Source organism: Diceros bicornis, chromosome 5, assembly GCF_020826845.1.
Source record: "Diceros bicornis minor isolate mBicDic1 chromosome 5, mDicBic1.mat.cur, whole genome shotgun sequence".
Taxonomy (NCBI): Eukaryota; Metazoa; Chordata; class Mammalia; order Perissodactyla; family Rhinocerotidae; genus Diceros; species Diceros bicornis.
In genome coordinates this window covers 76186274-76198482 of record NC_080744.1, presented here as the reverse complement: position 1 = coordinate 76198482, position 12209 = coordinate 76186274, and the positions used below count along the sequence as shown (strand labels likewise).

At 61.2% G+C, this 12209-nt stretch overlaps 5 non-coding genes across 5 annotated transcripts; all 5 read left to right on the top strand.

The window, feature by feature from the left end:
• Positions 1 to 1095: 1095 nt before the first annotated feature.
• Positions 1096 to 1189, top strand: LOC131406602 (small nucleolar RNA SNORD116). Its single transcript, XR_009220237.1, has one exon. It is a non-coding gene; the product is annotated as a small nucleolar RNA SNORD116 (small nucleolar RNA).
• Positions 1190 to 3799: 2610 nt separating this feature from the next.
• On the top strand, positions 3800 to 3892 carry LOC131406652 (small nucleolar RNA SNORD116). The gene has a single exon (XR_009220284.1). It is a non-coding gene; the product is annotated as a small nucleolar RNA SNORD116 (small nucleolar RNA).
• Positions 3893 to 6491: 2599 nt separating this feature from the next.
• Positions 6492 to 6585, top strand: LOC131406601 (small nucleolar RNA SNORD116). Its single transcript, XR_009220236.1, has one exon. It is a non-coding gene; the product is annotated as a small nucleolar RNA SNORD116 (small nucleolar RNA).
• A 2608-nt stretch (positions 6586 to 9193) lies between these two features.
• On the top strand, positions 9194 to 9286 carry LOC131406651 (small nucleolar RNA SNORD116). Its single transcript, XR_009220283.1, has one exon. It is a non-coding gene; the product is annotated as a small nucleolar RNA SNORD116 (small nucleolar RNA).
• Positions 9287 to 11885: 2599 nt separating this feature from the next.
• LOC131406600 (small nucleolar RNA SNORD116) lies at positions 11886 to 11979 on the top strand. The gene has a single exon (XR_009220235.1). It is a non-coding gene; the product is annotated as a small nucleolar RNA SNORD116 (small nucleolar RNA).
• Positions 11980 to 12209: the final 230 nt, after the last annotated feature.

Below are 12209 nucleotides of genomic sequence, written 5' to 3'. Positions count from 1 at the left end.
GGTTTTACCCTGGGTCGTGGTGGCTGAAGACCACCCGTTCCAGTGGGGTCTCCTGCCGGCCCGCTGAGGGCCTTTGGGCTTAGTGAGGCCAAACCGGAGCCCGGTCTGAAGTCGTTTGGCCACTTCAGTTGAAGACGGGCTGCTTGTGTTCTGCTGCCCGTGTCCCCGTGCTGCCAGCTTTCCTGTCAGTCATTTTGCTCTGCTGGCAGCCGCATTTCCGTCACGTGCGGTTCACCTGAGGCGGCTCGTGGGGACACGATGTCCACGTTGACGTCACATCCACGGTCGGCGCGAGGCTGTCTGTAGCTTCTCGGTGCCCTTTGCTCAGAAGGAGTGGTTCTCAGAGAGGGAGCTCGTGGCCAATTTGAGCAGCCTCCAGAGGTCAAAGTTGGCGTTCCCGCTTTGGAAGTCACCGGTCTCCTGCATCGGGTGGTGGGGCACGAGGCCAGGCGTCTGTGCGGACGGCATGCTTTTTCAGGTGCCGAGGTCTCCGCACACGAACACACACGCACGGGCGCACGCGCGCACGCCCAGTCCTGCATACCTGCCTCCACTCGTGGTGTCACACACGCCTTCGGTCACCCGTAAGGGATAGAGGTAGAGGACAAGCAGATGGCAGGTGACCCCGGGGGAAACTCTGGCCTGGATCTTGTTATCTGACCCCCTGGGTACGTTTCTCAAGCAGGCGTGTGATGTCTCTACCCTTGTCAGGGGCAAGTGCCGTGCGAAGCTCGCTGCCGGCCACAGAGAGAGAAGACCTTCGTGTCCTTTGATGAGCCAAGGTGCAAGGGAACGGCGGAAGTAGTGTGGCCCAGGATGCGCACGGTGCCCGTGGGTGGCTCAGGACGGTAAGCCTTACGTTGTCGCCAGTTCTGCCTTTGGCCCTGGGCTCTCGTGGACCTGCCTTAGAGGCTGTCTGTCCGCGTGTCCCCAGTGGCATGCGGGCTCGTGCTCTAAGGGTGGATCGACTGTTCCTCTCGCTCGGTGGCTTGGCTCTGGATTCTCCAGGCTGCTGGCGGACTCGGAGGCGATGGGCTCACCCGCTGAGCCGGCCAGCCTGTCCTCTGACTTGTTCCGGGTTCCCAGAATGTGCTCGGATCGATGATGACTCCCTCATATGCATTCCTTGGAAAATCTGAACAAAATGAGTGAGAACTCACTACCGTCGTTCTCATCGAAACTGAGGTCCAGCACGTTGTCTTCCCCAGGGACGGCAGGAGTGAGGGACAGCTTCCCCTTGGTCACACTCGTCCAAACACCAGCCCAGGGCGTCAGCGTGTGAGAGCCTCTCGCCTTGGGGCTCGTTCCCTTCTCCGCATTCGTTGGGCGTCCGTCAATCGGAGGTCCTGGGTGAATGGCCGGGCTCTCGCACGGCGTGGCTGCCAGCTCGCATCCTAGGGTTAGGTGTCGGCGCTGGCATAGGCCCCGTGAGCTCACGGCGTTGTGTCTGCGTGGGCCTGGTTCCCGCTTCAGACGAAACCCCTCGGGGGTCTGCGTCTCAGAGCTGAACAGCAGAAGTCCCCGTGGTTTCTGATTAGAGGCCCAGGCCAGACAGGGAGCCATTACCCCTTCACTGCCTTTTGGCTTGGTGAGGCAACCGGAGCGTCCGTCGGGGTTTGGGGCAGGCGGCAGAGTTCAGGCTAAGGCTGCGGTCCTGCAGGTGGAGTTCCTCTGCGTGACCCACTCGCCCGATCCTCACAAAGGCGCCCAAAGGTGGACTGTGCTGTGCACCTCACGCTTGTGTCAAGACGCTGTGCCGGCTGATGGCTTGTACGGTGGGGGGAAGGGCACAGAGAGGACAGGTCCTAGTGTGATGCCATGGGCTTCCAGGGGACGGACTGTCTCGTTGTGTTCCAAGTGCCGTCATGGGCTTGTCAGGGATGTCTCCTGGCTCTGACGGGGCTGCCACTTGGTGCGTACCAGAGAAGGCTTGCGGGCCCGTGTGTATGCACTGTGGTAGGTGACCCTTGTGGTGGGTGGCATGTCTGTTCCAGAGTGGTGGCGCCAAATGGTTCCCTTCCTGGTCCCTTGAAGAGGGCCACTGGCTCGGGACTGCGGGCCGGCCACCGCTGCTCATGGAGTCCTTAGGCGAACGTTGTCTCTGATCCTCTGCCCTCTGATCTTGGGCACGGAGTTTGCAAGGAGAAAGTGAACCTCCAGGCTGGTCCACTTTTCCTGGCACAGTTGGATCATTCCCCCTCGGAGGACTTTAGCCGTATCTGTGGAAGCCCGTGGGCGTGCCAGAGACGGGGGCTGTTGCTGTGACCCGAGGCGCACTGCCCCGGAGAGACGTGTAGCTTGGGAAACGTCCACGTCTCCTTGCGTGGAGTGCGTGTCCTAGTTTAAGTCTTGCTCTCGTCTTCCTGGGTGAAGCCAGCCTTTGAGCCATGGGAGGTCGTTTGTGGTGTAAGAGGTGTCGAAGAAGGCGTCAACGGTTGAAGCTGGTGGGTCGAGTTAGGCAAAGTCAAAATTCCTGCATGGCTGACCTCCCTGAGGCTCACTTCTCCCCGATGTGTGTGTAGTGTTCCAGGCACCTCTTGGGGGACTTGTTTTGAAGGCCCGGGGGTGCTGCTTTGGACGGGGCAGCCGTGTGTTGACCGATTCCCGGAAGGCCAGGTTCCAAAGAGCGGCCGGCTGTGGAAATGCCAGGGCCCTGGATGGGAATTTGCTCGAGGTTCAGTCGGGTTTTAGCGTGGGTCATGGTGGCCGTAGACCTCCACCTCCCGGCGGGTTTCCTGCTGGCCCGCGGTGGGCATTTCGTATTAGTTAGGTCGAAGAGGTACCTGGCCTGAAGTGGCGGGGCCACTTCAGATTGAGATGGGCTGCTTCTTCCCTATAGCCCGTGTCCCCGTGGTGGAGGCCCTCGAGTCGGCGGTTTAGTTACGGCGGTGGCCACTGCGTTCGCCTCAAGTGCGGTTCACGTGGGGCGGCTTGCGGGGACCCAAGGTCCAGCTAGCCTTAGCATCCGCAATCGGGCGGAGCGTGTGCCTGCTAGCGTCTCGTTTTCCGTTGGTCAGAAGGAGTGGCTGTGACAGAGGGAGTCTGGGGCCTAGTGGAGCAGCCTTCCCTAGAGGTCAGCCGCCTGACCAGTAGGGGTCAAAGTTGGCGTCGTTTCTTGGGAAGTCACCGGTCCTCCGCCGTCGTGTGGCAGGGCTTGAGGCCAGGGGGTCTGTGCGGAAGACGAGCCTTTTCAGGGGCTTCGGCCTCCGCACCCGAAGACACGCACACGCACCTAGCTGCACACCGTCCCGCCCTGGTGGTGTCACACACACACGCCTTCCGTCGTGGCTGAGGGAAAGAGGTAGAGGGCAGGAAGATGCAGGGCTTGCCCCGGGGGAATCCTTGGCCTGGATCTTGTTCCCTAAGACCCTGGCTACGTTTCTCAAGCAGCCATGTGATTTGTCTGCACTTCTCAGGTGGAATCTCCGTGCAAAGCTTGCCGTCGACCAGGAAGAGAAGAGCTGCCTGTCCTCCGTTGAGCGGAGATGCGAGGGAATCCCGGAAGAGGCGTGGCTTACGGTGCGCGCCGGCCCCGTGGATCGCTTAGGACGGTAAGAATTCCTTTGCACCCAGCTGATGCCGTTGGCTTTAGGATTCGTGGAGCGGCCTTGGAGGCTTCTTGTCCGCGTGTCCCCAGGGGCATGCGGGGTCACGCTCTAAGGGTGGATGGAGAGTTCCCCTTGCTCGTTGGCTTGGATCCTGGATTCTCCAGGCTGCTGGCGGCCTCTGAGGTGATGGGCTCACCCGCTGTGCCACCCAGCCTCCCTTGTGACAACTTCCAGCTGCCCAGAAGGTGCTCGGATCGATGATGACTCCCTCAAATGCATTCCTTGGAAATCTGAACACAATGAGTGAGAACTCACTACCGTCGTTCTCATCGAAACTGAGGTCCAGCACCTTGTCTTCCCCAAGGTTGACAGGAGTGAGGGACAGCTTCTCGTTGATCACGCTCGTGCAGCCACCACCAGGGCGTCAGCATCCTAGGGTCTCCCGTCTTTGCATCAGTAGTTTGACCGCTTTAGTTGGGCGTTCACGAATCGGAGGGGCTTGGTCGAATGGCCAGCCGCTGCTGGCGTGGCGGCCCGGTGGCATCCCAGTTGTAGAGTCGGAGAGGGTGGCGTTGCCACAGGCCCAGGGAGTTCCCGGCAGGGAGTATGTGTTGGCCAGGTTCTGGCTTGAGACGTAGCCCCGGGGGTCTGTGTCTCGAAGGCGAACGGCAGACTCTTCCCTGGTTTCTGGTCGGAGCCCCTGTTTCGGCCAGGCAAGTAGCAGTAGCTGTTCTTGCCTTGCTGCTCGGTGAGGAGGTTTGATCGGCCCGTGGGTTTGGGGGCGGGGTCCGAGGAACTAGGCCCCAGTGCTGCCGTTGGCAGCTCTTGTATTGCACCTCGTCACCCGGTCGACACAAAGGGGGCCCAAGATCGGCTGCGATGTGGACCCAGTACTGAGATCAAGACACTGTGGTGGCTGACGCGGTGGACAGGGAGGGTAGGGCACGGAGAGGACCGGTCGTAGCGTGATTCCACGGGCTTCCATAGGCTGTACCGCCTGGTTGTGTTCCAGCCTCTGCCGTGGGCTTGCCAGGGGTGCCGTTGGGCCCTAAGGGGGCTGCCGCCTGGTGCCTGCCAGGGAAGGCTTCGGGGTCCGTGAGGATGCGCTGAGGTAGAGGACCTTTACGGTAGGTGGCATCTCACTTCCTGAGGAGTGGCGCTCAGTGGTTCTCTTCCTGGTGCCTTGAAGAGATCGAGAGGCCCACGACTGCCCGCCAGCCACCTCTGCTCCACATTGCTTAGGCGAACGTTCTGTCTGCCCCTTTGCCCCCTCGGGCACGGAGCTTCCAAGGTGAAAGCGTTACTCCAGGAGAGTTTGCTTTTCCTGGGCCGGGTGGCTGACATCCTCCTGGCAGGGGTTGGGATTCCTTTGTGGAAGCCTGTGGGCGTGGCCGAGACCGAGAGTGCTGCGATCCTAGGCGCCCTGCCCCGGGGACAGACGTCTAGCGTGGAGGAGGACCACGTCTCCTTGTGTGGGAGCTGTGTCCTCGTTTGCTTGTTTGTCTTGTCTTCGTGGAGGAAGCGTTTGTCCTCTCTGTGAGATCGTCTGTGGTGTCAGGGGGCCAAAGGGAAGGGGTCAGAGGTTGAATGGGATGGGGTCGACTCATGCACAGTCAGAATTCCCTTAGGGCCGTCCCGCGTGAGGCTCCCTGGCCCTCGTGCAGCCGCAGTGTTGGGGGCTCCAACGAGGGGGACTTGTTTTGCAGGCGTGAGGATGCTGCTTGTTTGGAGCAGGCAGGCAGGGGCTTGAACGTTTCCTAGAAGGCCAGCAGGCCAGCCGGCAACCCGCTGGCTGTGGAAATGCCAGGTGCCAGGTGCCCGGGCGGGAATTTGCTGTGGTTTGAGTCGGGTTTTACCCTGGGTCGTGGTGGCTGAAGACCACCCGTTCCAGTGGGGTCTCCTGCCGGCCCGCTGAGGGCCTTTGGGCTTAGTGAGGCCAAACCGGAGCCCGGTCTGAAGTCGTTTGGCCACTTCAGTTGAAGACGGGCTGCTTGTGTTCTGCTGCCCGTGTCCCCGTGCGGCCAGCTTTCCTGTCAGTCATTTTGCTCTGCTGGCAGCCGCATTTCCGTCACGTGCGGTTCACCTGAGGCGGCTCGTGGGGACACGATGTCCACGTTGACATCACGTCCACGGTCGGCGCGAGGCTGTCTGTAGCTTCTCGGTGCCCTTTGCTCAGAAGGAGTGGTTCTCAGAGAGGGAGCTCGTGGCCAATTTGAGCAGCCTCCAGAGGTCAAAGTTGGCGTTCCCGCTTTGGAAGTCACCGGTCTCCTGCATCGGGTGGTGGGGCACGAGGCCAGGCGTCTGTGCGGACGGCATGCTTTTTCAGGTGCCGAGGTCTCCGCACACGAACACACACGCACGGGCGCACGCGCGCACGCCCAGTCCTGCATACCTGCCTCCACTCGTGGTGTCACACACGCCTTCGGTCACCCGTAAGGGATAGAGGTAGAGGACAAGCAGATGGCAGGTGACCCCGGGGGAAACTCTGGCCTGGATCTTGTTATCTGACCCCCTGGGTACGTTTCTCAAGCAGGCGTGTGATGTCTCTACCCTTGTCAGGGGCAAGTGCCGTGCGAAGCTCGCTGCCGGCCACAGAGAGAGAAGACCTTCGTGTCCTTTGATGAGCCGAGGTGCGAGGGAACGGCGGAAGTAGTGTGGCCCAGGATGCGCACGGTGCCCGTGGGTGGCTCAGGACGGTAAGCCTTACGTTGTCGCCAGTTCTGCCTTTGGCCCTGGGCTCTCGTGGACCTGCCTTAGAGGCTGTCTGTCCGCGTGTCCCCAGTGGCATGCGGGCTCGTGCTCTAAGGGTGGATCGACTGTTCCTCTCGCTCGGTGGCTTGGCTCTGGATTCTCCAGGCTGCTGGCGGACTCGGAGGCGATGGGCTCACCCGCTGAGCCGGCCAGCCTGTCCTCTGACTTGTTCCAGGTTCCCAGAATGTGCTCGGATCGATGATGACTCCCTCATATGCATTCCTTGGAAAATCTGAACAAAATGAGTGAGAACTCACTACCGTCGTTCTCATCGAAACTGAGGTCCAGCACGTTGTCTTCCCCAGGGACGGCAGGAGTGAGGGACAGCTTCCCCTTGGTCACACTCGTCCAAACACCAGCCCAGGGCGTCAGCGTGTGAGAGCCTCTCGCCTTGGGGCTCGTTCCCTTCTCCGCATTCGTTGGGCGTCCGTCAATCGGAGGTCCTGGGTCAATGGCCGGGCTCTCGCACGGCGTGGCTGCCAGCTCGCATCCTAGGGTTAGGTGTCTGCGCTGGCATAGGCCCCGTGAGCTCACGGCGTTGTGTCTGCGTGGGCCTGGTTCCCGCTTCAGACGAAACCCCTCGGGGGTCTGCGTCTCAGAGCTGAACAGCAGAAGTCCCCGTGGTTTCTGATTAGAGGCCCAGGCCAGACAGGGAGCCATTACCCCTTCACTGCCTTTTGGCTTGGTGAGGCAACCGGAGCGTCCGTCGGGGTTTGGGGCAGGCGGCAGAGTTCAGGCTAAGGCTGCGGTCCTGCAGGTGGAGTTCCTCTGCGTGACCCACTCGCCCGATCCTCACAAAGGCGCCCAAAGGTGGACTGTGCTGTGCACCTCACGCTTGTGTCAAGACGCTGTGCCGGCTGATGGCTTGTACGGTGGGGGGAAGGGCACAGAGAGGACAGGTCCTAGTGTGATGCCATGGGCTTCCAGGGGACGGACTGTCTCGTTGTGTTCCAAGTGCCGTCATGGGCTTGTCAGGGATGTCTCCTGGCTCTGACGGGGCTGCCACTTGGTGCGTACCAGAGAAGGCTTGCGGGCCCGTGTGTATGCACTGTGGTAGGTGACCCTTGTGGTGGGTGGCATGTCTGTTCCAGAGTGGTGGCGCCAAATGGTTCCCTTCCTGGTCCCTTGAAGAGGGCCACTGGCTCGGGACTGCGGGCCGGCCACCGCTGCTCATGGAGTCCTTAGGCGAACGTTGTCTCTGATCCTCTGCCCTCTGATCTTGGGCACGGAGTTTGCAAGGAGAAAGTGTACCTCCAGGCTGGTCCACTTTTCCTGGCACAGTTGGATCATTCCCCCTCGGAGGACTTTAGCCGTATCTGTGGAAGCCCGTGGGCGTGCCAGAGACGGGGGCTGTTGCTGTGACCCGAGGCGCACTGCCCCGGAGAGACGTGTAGCTTGGGAAACGTCCACGTCTCCTTGCGTGGAGTGCGTGTCCTAGTTTAAGTCTTGCTCTCGTCTTCCTGGGTGAAGCCAGCCTTTGAGCCATGGGAGGTCGTTTGTGGTGTAAGAGGTGTCGAAGAAGGCGTCAACGGTTGAAGCTGGTGGGTCGAGTTAGGCAAAGTCAAAATTCCTGCATGGCTGACCTCCCTGAGGCTCACTTCTCCCCGATGTGTGTGTAGTGTTCCAGGCACCTCTTGGGGGACTTGTTTTGAAGGCCCGGGGGTGCTGCTTTGGACGGGGCAGCCGTGTGTTGACCGATTCCCGGAAGGCCAGGTTCCAAAGAGCGGCCGGCTGTGGAAATGCCAGGGCCCTGGATGGGAATTTGCTCGAGGTTCAGTCGGGTTTTAGCGTGGGTCATGGTGGCCGTAGACCTCCACCTCCCGGCGGGTTTCCTGCTGGCCCGCGGTGGGCATTTCGTATTAGTTAGGTCGAAGAGGTACCTGGCCTGAAGTGGCGGGGCCACTTCAGATTGAGATGGGCTGCTTCTTCCCTATAGCCCGTGTCCCCGTGGTGGAGGCCCTCGAGTCGGCGGTTTAGTTACGGCGGTGGCCACTGCGTTCGCCTCAAGTGCGGTTCACGTGGGGCGGCTTGCGGGGACCCAAGGTCCAGCTAGCCTTAGCATCCGCAATCGGGCGGAGCGTGTGCCTGCTAGCGTCTCGTTTTCCGTTGGTCAGAAGGAGTGGCTGTGACAGAGGGAGTCTGGGGCCTAGTGGAGCAGCCTTCCCTAGAGGTCAGCCGCCTGACCAGTAGGGGTCAAAGTTGGCGTCGTTTCTTGGGAAGTCACCGGTCCTCCGCCGTCGTGTGGCAGGGCTTGAGGCCAGGGGGTCTGTGCGGAAGACGAGCCTTTTCAGGGGCTTCGGCCTCCGCACCCGAAGACACGCACACGCACCTAGCTGCACACCGTCCCGCCCTGGTGGTGTCACACACACACGCCTTCCGTCGTGGCTGAGGATGAGGTAGAGGGCAGGAAGATGCAGGGCTTGCCCCGGGGGAATCCTTGGCCTGGATCTTGTTCCCTAAGACCCTGGCTACGTTTCTCAAGCAGCCATGTGATTTGTCTGCACTTCTCAGGTGGAATCTCCGTGCAAAGCTTGCCGTCGACCAGGAAGAGAAGAGCTGCCTGTCCTCCGTTGAGCGGAGATGCGAGGGAATCCCGGAAGAGGCGTGGCTTACGGTGCGCGCCGGCCCCGTGGATCGCTTAGGACGGTAAGAATTCCTTTGCACCCAGCTGATGCCGTTGGCTTTAGGATTCGTGGAGCGGCCTTGGAGGCTTCTTGTCCGCGTGTCCCCAGGGGCATGCGGGGTCACGCTCTAAGGGTGGATGGAGAGTTCCCCTTGCTCGTTGGCTTGGATCCTGGATTCTCCAGGCTGCTGGCGGCCTCTGAGGTGATGGGCTCACCCGCTGTGCCACCCAGCCTCCCTTGTGACAACTTCCAGCTGCCCAGAAGGTGCTCGGATCGATGATGACTCCCTCAAATGCATTCCTTGGAAATCTGAACACAATGAGTGAGAACTCACTACCGTCGTTCTCATCGAAACTGAGGTCCAGCACCTTGTCTTCCCCAAGGTTGACAGGAGTGAGGGACAGCTTCTCGTTGATCACGCTCGTGCAGCCACCACCAGGGCGTCAGCATCCTAGGGTCTCCCGTCTTTGCATCAGTAGTTTGACCACTTTAGTTGGGCGTTCACGAATCGGAGGGGCTTGGTCGAATGGCCAGCCGCTGCTGGCGTGGCGGCCCGGTGGCATCCCAGTTGTAGAGTCGGAGAGGGTGGCGTTGCCACAGGCCCAGGGAGTTCCCGGCAGGGAGTATGTGTTGGCCAGGTTCTGGCTTGAGACGTAGCCCCGGGGGTCTGTGTCTCGAAGGCGAACGGCAGACTCTTCCCTGGTTTCTGGTCGGAGCCCCTGTTTCGGCCAGGCAAGTAGCAGTAGCTGTTCTTGCCTTGCTGCTCGGTGAGGAGGTTTGATCGGCCCGTGGGTTTGGGGGCGGGGTCCGAGGAACTAGGCCCCAGTGCTGCCGTTGGCAGCTCTTGTATTGCACCTCGTCACCCGGTCGACACAAAGGGGGCCCAAGATCGGCTGCGATGTGGACCCAGCACTGAGATCAAGACACTGTGGTGGCTGACGCGGTGGACAGGGAGGGTAGGGCACGGAGAGGACCGGTCGTAGCGTGATTCCACGGGCTTCCATAGGCTGTACCGCCTGGTTGTGTTCCAGCCTCTGCCGTGGGCTTGCCAGGGGTGCCGTTGGGCCCTAAGGGGGCTGCCGCCTGGTGCCTGCCAGGGAAGGCTTCGGGGTCCGTGAGGATGCGCTGAGGTAGAGGACCTTTACGGTAGGTGGCATCTCACTTCCTGAGGAGTGGCGCTCAGTGGTTCTCTTCCTGGTGCCTTGAAGAGATCGAGAGGCCCACGACTGCCCGCCAGCCACCTCTGCTCCACATTGCTTAGGCGAACGTTCTGTCTGCCCCTTTGCCCCCTCGGGCACGGAGCTTCCAAGGTGAAAGCGTTACTCCAGGAGAGTTTGCTTTTCCTGGGCCGGGTGGCTGACATCCTCCTGGCAGGGGTTGGGATTCCTTTGTGGAAGCCTGTGGGCGTGGCCGAGACCGAGAGTGCTGCGATCCTAGGCGCCCTGCCCCGGGGACAGACGTCTAGCGTGGAGGAGGACCACGTCTCCTTGTGTGGGAGCTGTGTCCTCGTTTGCTTGTTTGTCTTGTCTTCGTGGAGGAAGCGTTTGTCCTCTCTGTGAGATCGTCTGTGGTGTCAGGGGGCCAAAGGGAAGGGGTCAGAGGTTGAATGGGATGGGGTCGACTCATGCACAGTCAGAATTCCCTTAGGGCCGTCCCGCGTGAGGCTCCCTGGCCCTCGTGCAGCCGCAGTGTTGGGGGCTCCAACGAGGGGGACTTGTTTTGCAGGCGTGAGGATGCTGCTTGTTTGGAGCAGGCAGGCAGGGGCTTGAACGTTTCCTGGAAGGCCAGCAGGCCAGCCGGCAACCCGCTGGCTGTGGAAATGCCAGGTGCCAGGTGCCCGGGCGGGAATTTGCTGTGGTTTGAGTCGGGTTTTACCCTGGGTCGTGGTGGCTGAAGACCACCCGTTCCAGTGGGGTCTCCTGCCGGCCCGCTGAGGGCCTTTGGGCTTAGTGAGGCCAAACCGGAGCCCGGTCTGAAGTCGTTTGGCCACTTCAGTTGAAGACGGGCTGCTTGTGTTCTGCTGCCCGTGTCCCCGTGCGGCCAGCTTTCCTGTCAGTCATTTTGCTCTGCTGGCAGCCGCATTTCCGTCACGTGCGGTTCACCTGAGGCGGCTCGTGGGGACACGATGTCCACGTTGACATCACATCCACGGTCGGCGCGAGGCTGTCTGTAGCTTCTCGGTGCCCTTTGCTCAGAAGGAGTGGTTCTCAGAGAGGGAGCTCGTGGCCAATTTGAGCAGCCTCCAGAGGTCAAAGTTGGCGTTCCCGCTTTGGAAGTCACCGGTCTCCTGCATCGGGTGGTGGGGCACGAGGCCAGGCGTCTGTGCGGACGGCATGCTTTTTCAGGTGCCGAGGTCTCCGCACACGAACACACACGCACGGGCGCACGCGCGCACGCCCAGTCCTGCATACCTGCCTCCACTCGTGGTGTCACACACGCCTTCGGTCACCCGTAAGGGATAGAGGTAGAGGACAAGCAGATGGCAGGTGACCCCGGGGGAAACTCTGGCCTGGATCTTGTTATCTGACCCCCTGGGTACGTTTCTCAAGCAGGCGTGTGATGTCTCTACCCTTGTCAGGGGCAAGTGCCGTGCGAAGCTCGCTGCCGGCCACAGAGAGAGAAGACCTTCGTGTCCTTTGATGAGCCGAGGTGCGAGGGAACGGCGGAAGTAGTGTGGCCCAGGATGCGCACGGTGCCCGTGGGTGGCTCAGGACGGTAAGCCTTACGTTGTCGCCAGTTCTGCCTTTGGCCCTGGGCTCTCGTGGACCTGCCTTAGAGGCTGTCTGTCCGCGTGTCCCCAGTGGCATGCGGGCTCGTGCTCTAAGGGTGGATCGACTGTTCCTCTCGCTCGGTGGCTTGGCTCTGGATTCTCCAGGCTGCTGGCGGACTCGGAGGCGATGGGCTCACCCGCTGAGCCGGCCAGCCTGTCCTCTGACTTGTTCCGGGTTCCCAGAATGTGCTCGGATCGATGATGACTCCCTCATATGCATTCCTTGGAAAATCTGAACAAAATGAGTGAGAACTCACTACCGTCGTTCTCATCGAAACTGAGGTCCAGCACGTTGTCTTCCCCAGGGACGGCAGGAGTGAGGGACAGCTTCCCCTTGGTCACACTCGTCCAAACACCAGCCCAGGGCGTCAGCGTGTGAGAGCCTCTCGCCTTGGGGCTCGTTCCCTTCTCCGCATTCGTTGGGCGTCCGTCAATCGGAGGTCCTGGGTGAATGGCCTGGCTCTCGCACGGCGTGGCTGCCAGCTCGCATCCTAGGGTTAGGTGTCGGCGCTGGCA